This window comes from Nymphaea colorata, chromosome 12 (genome assembly GCF_008831285.2).
Source record: "Nymphaea colorata isolate Beijing-Zhang1983 chromosome 12, ASM883128v2, whole genome shotgun sequence".
NCBI classification, from domain to species: domain Eukaryota; kingdom Viridiplantae; phylum Streptophyta; class Magnoliopsida; order Nymphaeales; family Nymphaeaceae; genus Nymphaea; species Nymphaea colorata.
In genome coordinates this window covers 6393085-6400644 of record NC_045149.1, presented here as the reverse complement: position 1 = coordinate 6400644, position 7560 = coordinate 6393085, and positions in this window count along the sequence as shown.

Here is a 7560-nt window from a genome sequence, read left to right as displayed (position 1 = left end):
TAATTGCTTTTTTAGTGTTTTAAAACCAAGTGAGGTATCGATACCTGACATTGCACAGAAAATTGATGCCAAGAGCTCATAATCCAGTGACAACGAGATCGGGATACCTGACATTGCACAGAAAATTGATGCCAAGAGCTCATAATCCAGTGACAACGAGATCGGGTTATCGACCCAGAAACTGGATCCATCTAGTAGGGACAAGTATGCGACCCATGTCGGATCTGAAATAAGTTTTCAAGTCTGACTAATGATTTTTAAGTCGCAAGAAAAACATAAATTACATTTTAAAAATTTCACCGTATTTTAGTTATAATAGTATTTCTTATATTGTAGTTTCCACATGAAGAGATGTCCCCTAAAGCCTGAAAAGCCCGGACTTCGGGTCGTTTGTTTATAGCGTTAAATTCGACCCACCTAACGCCTTGACGAAATGCCAACGGCCAACCCCTGTTGGGTCCCAGATGTGGGACCAGCGGCGCCTTCATGGGTTGGTGAAGCCCTTGGTCCAAACGTCCGTACTTCGCCCTAAATGCAGCCCTCTCCGACTTGACCCAGCAAGCAAAGGTTTGCTTATCTCTTTATTATTATTATTATTATTATTATATAAAGTTCACACAGCATTGCTTTCTAAAGATTACAACTTCTTGTTATCAAACACCAACTATATATATATATATATATATATATATATATATATATATATATATATATATATATATAGGCCTTAGTGAACCTGATCAATTTGATAACGGCGATTGGATTTGGGGCTGATTGGCCATATCCAAAGTCAAATATTATATAAGGGTTTGGTTCGTCTTCTCTAGATTCCAGGTTGATGTTGAGACTACCTTTTGTTCGTATCATTACGTACATTGTAATTGGACATGGGACGTATAGTTGTCGTTTGGCAAATGTAATGTGAGTGTTTTATGAATCAGCTTTAATCTTTGAAGTAGATACGAAAAACATTAATTACAATGCTTTATGAATCTGCTCCAATATTAAGAAAGCCTATGTGCTAAGGTATTAGATTCTTATACTTGTACATGCCTCTAATTTGGCCTGAGCATTGGGCCTGGCCAGGTTGGGCCAGGCTGGACCGGGCTGACCCGCTATCCGACCCCACTATTCTCGGGCCGGGCCGGGATTTGGCCCCTCGTCCCGTGACTTGGTTCCAGCAGCATCACGTGGTTACTCAACTCCCACCATATTACATTAAGTAGCCAATTATTAGTTAAGGTGACTAACATGAAGCAAAGAACATTATACAACTTGAAGCAAAGACAATGGATGCCGAATGATGGCGGACTGTGGTGGTCTGAGTCTAGTTATAACTTGGATTTGAATAAGAAATTTAATCTTGATTCAAACTTGCACGGCCCAAGATTGGTAGACCCGGTAAAAAAGTTGGACCTGATACTGGGGTTGCCAACTTACATTGCGTTTGGAATTAAGGGTGGGCATCGGGTCGGGCCGGCTTGGCTCGGGCCCAGCCCATTTAAAAATTTAAAAATAATTTTTTAAATTATAAAAAAAAATTAATATAAAAAATATTTATTAATAATAAATATCTATGATTAAAACAAAAAAAATAAAAAATATTTTTTTATTCTTAACGCGGCGGTCCGGCCCGATGCCCATCCTTAGTTGTAATTGAATGTGGATCCTAGAGAATTACAAGAGAATGAATATTGAGGGGCATTTGTTTGCCTTGGATATGAGATTTGATATGATCTGCGATTAGATCTGAAGATTTGACATTTGAGGTCAGACCTCCTTTCTATTGGACCTCGAATCTGAGGTTTTGACTGCAAACTAAGGATTTCAAATCATCACTTTTCTATAGATATCAAATCCAGTATTTATTTGCTTGGTCATGTTTGATTACCGTGGATCTAAAATCCCGGCAAAAAAAAAGTGTAGATTTGAAATCTATGTTAAGGGTGACTGCTGAAATCCAGAGTTATTTAACTTACCAACAAACAGTCACATGAAGTCTACAAACATGTATTTAAGCTCTCTTAACATAACTAGGTAACTCTGTCCATACATTAACCATTTAGAAGATTTTAGACTGCTTAATATCATGCTGGTAGACGCCAGTAGCCAAAAAATAGTGAAAAGCATTCATATTTTTTAGAAACTTTAGATGGAGGGCTTTTCATATTTCCTACAAATTTTAAAGAAAGCATAGTGTATATATCAAAAACTCGTATAGTTTTCGATTTTTTTTTTTTTATAATTCGTAGGGGCCCATAGTGGTTCTACTTCTGACTCTGGTGCTAGCTCTTCTTTAAGATCAGAGCGAAACAAGTAAATATCTGCCTCATATTTTGATGATTAATGAAACAAATATACCACGGCATGCATAAAATCTCCAATTCATTCATCACTTGAATCAAAATATTAAAAGATTATCATGTTCACGAGAAAGTAAGTGTGCCCACTCGTGCGCGCATGTGTGTCTCTATATATATATATATATATATATATATATATATATATATATATATATATATATATATATCAAGTCTAGAGCATGTGATGCAAAATCGAATGGTTCAAATGTCTCTCTTCTCTTTCACCCAGAAGCGGAGTTACATATAAGCAGGCATGGGCAACTGCTCACACCAACAACAAAATTTTTATTTATTTTTACATATTTTTACATAAATTTCTTACAATTACTTATTTATATATGTTGTGCCCCCTTTAAAAATAATAATTTCTATAGCAGTGCGCCATAGCTTTCACCTATCTGTCCCTCTCTCTTTCATGTGCCCCACCGCCCCAAGTGGGCCCGCTCGATATAGGCCGGCCGGCAATGGCAGGGGTGCAGCCGCCATGGCTCCTCTTGCAAGAACAGGGGAGAGAGAGAGAGAGAGAGAAATAGAGAGATAGGAGAATGGAACAGCTCAAATTTGATGTCTCTTTTAAGTCAGCATTCAAGAAAGATGATGATGGCTTACCAGGGGCTTTGAATTCAAACGGTCGTTGTGGCTTTTAAGAGCCTTCACACCAAGCTAATTTCTGTATGGAACTTGGTTTACGTTGACCAACGGCTTTGAATTCAGACGGCCATCCTCGCCTTTAAGAGCATTCACCCAAGCTTTCGTGGCACCTTTTCAATATATTATGTCAGTGTGGTGTGGCATCACGTGAATGTGATGGTAGGAGATAAATTATCGTTTAATTATCCATGTAAAGAAAAGGCAGATTAACCGGGATATTATTTGGTAAAGACCTACCAAAATGCTCTACCCAATGTTATATATCAGTTTCCAACTTACGCCAAAAAATAAAAAGAAAAATCTGCTAATATCATTTCTGAATTAGAAAGAAAAATGAAAAATTGCATATTAATATTATTTTTATTGAATAGATGAATCAGGCCCATATTAACAAAAAATCTGCTAATATCATTTCTCAGATTTTGGTTCACCGTCAGTTTCAGCTTACACTGGTAGATAGCCAGAAAACAATTTTGACAACACTGGTAAAAGGAAATTTGATCATAAATTTTAATATGGATGGTTCTTATATGAGATTAATCTATGCTGACTACCACTCTTGAATAAGAACATTTATTTATCATTGTCCGGTCTTAGAACATACAATCACATGATGCTTCCTATAAATGTGGCCAATGAATTCAATGGCTTGAACAAATTAAATTGAGTTGGTCACTCTAATTTGTAATGAGGAATATTTGTGGGCATCTCTATCAAGTTGATACATGAGAAAATGGTTCGGATTTGAGCTGGATCCATCTTTTTCCAATTTTACGACCCAATTGGACTTGGATTTGAATTCAAATATGGATTTTATTTTCTAAATCTGAATTCAAATCCGACTAGCAAGAAATGCAATGTAATAGGGTGAGATTTTTATCCGAACCTGGTTGGATATCAGGATTTAATCACGCTTTCGTCTTCTGTTTTCCTTTCCTCTTTTTGAGGGAAATTTTCGAAGACACACCTACTGAATTGGAACTAATAAATAATATAACTAACTTTTTTATATTACTAAAAATCAAATACATCTAAATTTTATACCATTAATAAAAAACACCTTCATCCAAATATACCCCAGGTCATTACTTTCTTAAGCTAGATGTAGTAAAAAAAGATAAAATTAAACTCAATTCAGAGAAATTAATTTAAGTTCATTGGCTTGTATAAACATATTTAGCTACATCCAGTAACGTTAACATATATATGATTTACTGTATTCTAACTTCACCCGGCCATTTCAATGTTATGTCAATGCTAATGAAATTAAAGATCTGATTCAAATTTCAGGTGGGGAAATTTTAACCTTGGCATTCATAAATTTCAGAACACAAAAAAATCTTGGGATTAGTTCAGGTCACAGATAATTAATCAAACAAGCACCAGTTGCTAGCTGAATCTGAAGCACCAAAACCTGAAAATGCGCCACCAAATTTTAGAAGCGCTGCACGGGGATCATAAATTAAATGTTTCTTTGAATCCAAATACGAGGGATATAACTTATGCAATTATTAGATCCAGTTCAAAATTATTTAGTTAGCCGTCAAGGCAGGTCTTTTAGTTGGTTTTAAACGGGTACTATGTCTCTGCCCTTAAATGGTGGAGTGGTACAATTTAAGCCTGGGCATCGGCGAGCTGATAAGGAGTTGTCCTTGGGCTCAGACCGACACCTAAAACCTGAGCTCATGCCTGACCCAATTACATTCAAAAACATATTTTTAAATATAAAATAATATATAAATATAATTAATTGTAATAAAATATTATAAATATATATATAATTAATAAAATATGTATTAAAAGTTTTTATTGAGCCGAACCAGGTTCAGTCGGGCTCATCCAGGCTGACCCAGTTCCTTTTTTTTTTAGCCTGGGCCCGAATCGAGCTCCAAGTCAGAACCTTCCAGACATGGGGCATGGGGGGTTTTCATGAGCAATGGGTTGTTAACCTTTTGCTCATTTAGAAACCATTTAGTTATACTTAGTAAAAAAATCAATATCTGACTATGATTATTAACCGTATTTCAATTTGATAAAGATGCAATTCCACAACCAAATATGAGGTTAACATTTTGAGTGAAATTTAATGAAGATTCGGCCCAATTACACATACATAGCGTATTTTATATTGATAGGCTGTATCTTTAAGCAAAATGATATAGATCTTCTAATAACAGCGACATTTTCTCATCAATTTAATCAGGGTCATCACTAACTCAAGTTTTTCAATTTTTCAATGCACTCAGTTCTGTCTTCCTGAAAAGGAAAAATCCTATGAACTTTTTCTTCAGAGTGGTGGTTAAAGAAGTGCTTGGATCCCCAAATCCCGGATCCCTTGGAGGGGATCAAAGGCGTATGATCCATTTTCCTTGATTCGCATCCCTTGAAATGGATGCATTCAAACGACTTTGGATCTTGTTCAAGGATCCAAAGTCCGTGTGGGATTCGGGTTGGCGGTAGAAAAAGAAAGAAGGTTCAAATGGGATTTGGGTCAGTGAGATATGACCCATTTATCGTATGGATTATGAACCCATGCAGTTTCAACATGTAAAAATAATATTTTCTTGCATTTCACGGATCGGTTCTGGTTTTGGTTATTCCTGCTTTATATCTGGTTGACATATGTCCAGACCCGTACCCATAAACTAGTGTTGGATCTGAGTCCAGTCCCACTCGAGGCCCTTGAAAGTCCATCTCATCGACACTCTAGACGGCTAGACCTCAAAGAAATAGGCTTGTGTCGCCTTATTTTGGATTTTTTAATTTTTTTTTTAAAAAGAAAAAATATAAACTAATTTTAAAATAAAACTATATTGTTATTAACAGAGAGGCCAATACGTTCCGTGACAAAATAAGCGACACGATTTAAATATCTAAGACAGTAATAAAAAAATTGAAGCAAAAAACTTGGAAGCTAGTGAAAGATAGAAACGAGTAAAAAATGAAATTAATGATGTGTAAGATAAGCTATAAACAAAAAAAGTGATCGTAATAAAGAACGTTTATACTTTAATAGTTATAAAGAGACTTGCTTGTAATAATCTAATCAGCTATATAAGCGAAACTAATTCGACCTGGCTTAGCTTATTGAGGTACTCGCATATAATCATCAAAATAATTCAAATTCGTTTTGAAAATATAGGCATATGTTGTATATGTAGGCTCTTATTATAAAATATACGTACATTTTATGCGTATATTGTCCCAATACAGGTGGTTGTAAAGTATAAGCGTATTGTATATTATGTAATGTATTTTCCAAAACCATGGATGATGGCGAACTTTATAAGAACGGTTCAAAACTTACTCAACCAAAAAAAGAAAAACAGAAGCATCTCTCCCTGTCAGCTGGTTCGCCACTTTTACAATACTTAGTTAAGAAGGAAATGAAGACAGTGAAAAAAGGACGGGAAAAGCAAACCTCCCAAAAAAGAGAAAAAGTGAATTTTGTGACATTTCCTTTGTCTTCATCTTCAGAAGTGTCGTCAATTGAAACTATCAAACAGACAGAAGGCATGCTTTTTTAACTTGCATTCATTTATACAGAATTGTGCTTTTGCATTTTGATCATATTGTACGTTTGTTTTGGTTTTGGGGATTATTGATGTATTTGTTTGCCAGATTTTGGGTTGTGATTTATATATAGATACCTTATGCTTGTATTTTTGAGTTTGTTATAACTACTCACTCTGCACATACTCATACCAGCGTTATTAAAACTTTAATAGAAACAAAGCACCATATCTGTCTATAATAGGTCGTGCATCACGTTCATGATGTAGGCAATTGTATGTTCACTTTCATTGCACTGTATAATCTTAATGGTATAAGAAATATATACATATATATATAATACGTATGTATATATCTATGTACTTTTCAGTCTCTGAACTGTTTTTATGAAAACCCTAGTTCTGCTTTTGAGTCTTGATTCTTCGTGATACAATTTGACTAAATATCACTCTTGGATCATGTGAAGTGGAACAATCTCCAGGTGTAAATGTATGGATATCTCCTCTGATGTTCTATCTGATTCTATTCTTGCTTGGCTTATTGAGCACGAAGAGTTGGTTGGCCTTGAGGCTTAATTTGGCTTAGCTTATGTGATCCTCTTGTTTAAGCCTCGGCCCAACGCTTAAAACCTGCTTTCAAGCTCGGCCTAATTAAATTATATATATATATATATATATATATATATATATATATATAGTTAACATAAAATAATATACAAACATAATTAATTATAATAAAATATTATACTTAGATATATAAATTAATAAAATATATATTAAAAAATATTATCGAATCCACTGGAGCTGGTTCCATAATTGATCGAGCAAGCAGGCTCGGTCTCTTATTTCCTTCCTCAGGCTGGGTGCTCTTTTTTCATCAATCTTACTCTTGTTGGTTTTTTTCATTTTTCTTTCTATTCTTTTTAAGTATTGTTTGATTTGTAGGTTTCCTTTAAAAAATTGTATTTAAATAAGACAGTTTGTTTCTATTCGTTCTGAAAATGAAACTGATTTTATTTTTGGAAATTTATTGC